This window comes from Aplysia californica, unplaced genomic scaffold (assembly GCF_000002075.1).
Source record: "Aplysia californica isolate F4 #8 unplaced genomic scaffold, AplCal3.0 scaffold01067, whole genome shotgun sequence".
Taxonomy (NCBI): domain Eukaryota; kingdom Metazoa; phylum Mollusca; class Gastropoda; order Aplysiida; family Aplysiidae; genus Aplysia; species Aplysia californica.
Genome location: NW_004798337.1, coordinates 23,184 through 23,986, shown reverse-complemented (window position 1 = coordinate 23,986; position 803 = coordinate 23,184). Strand labels below are relative to the sequence as shown.

At 50.2% G+C, this 803-nt stretch overlaps 1 protein-coding gene across 1 annotated transcript in view; it reads left to right on the top strand.

Annotated features, from left to right (window-relative positions):
• The window catches only part of LOC101849810, a gene marked incomplete in the record, with an annotated part of 29,232 nt that overhangs the window by 17,802 nt on the left and 10,627 nt on the right, over nucleotides 1-803 (top strand).

The following is an 803-nucleotide window of genomic DNA, read 5'->3' as shown; positions in this document are numbered from 1 at the left end:
CTCTCCTCCTCCTCTCTCCTCCTACATCTCCTCATCCTCCTCCTCCGACTCCTCCTCATCCTCCTCTCTCCTACTCCCCCTCCTCTCTCCTCATCCTCCTCCTCCGACTCCTCCCCCTCCCCCTCCTCATCCTCCTCCTCCGACTCCTCCTCATCCTCCTCATCCTCCTCAACCCCCATACACCTCCTCATCCTCCTCCTCATCCTCCTCCTCATCCTCCTCCTCCTCCTCCCCAGACGGCAAAGAGTTTGCGGAGGTGGCCATCCAAGATGAGGGAGGTGACCCTGTCACGGCCACGGTGGACGAGAAGGTTCGAACCCCGGCCACCCGACAGAGCAGACGCTCCAAGTCTACACTGGCGCCCGTCCTTGAGTCGGACTTTGACAGTGCCTTTGATCTTATGGATGAGCCGTCGTGGGTGAGTACATGTGTGTGTGTGTGTGTGTGTGTGTGTGTGTGTGTGTGTGTGTGTGTGTGTATGACCGTGCTTTTGACCTGATGGATGAACCTTCCTGGTTGAGGGCATTTGTGTGTTTGTTTGTTTGTGTGTGTTTGTTTGTTTGTGTGTGTGTGTGTTCGTTAGTGCTTTTGATCTTATGGATGAACCTTCAAGGATGGTCTTGTTTGTTTGTTTTGTTATTTTTCAAAATTAAGTTGCGTGTTATCTGTCAGTGGAACACATCGGAGGTAATACCAATACCAAAAAAGTCTAAAATATATGAATTAAATGACTTAAGACCATTCGCTCTTACGTCCATTGCTTTCAGGTGCCTTGAAAAATTGATCCTCTCTAATATTCTAGG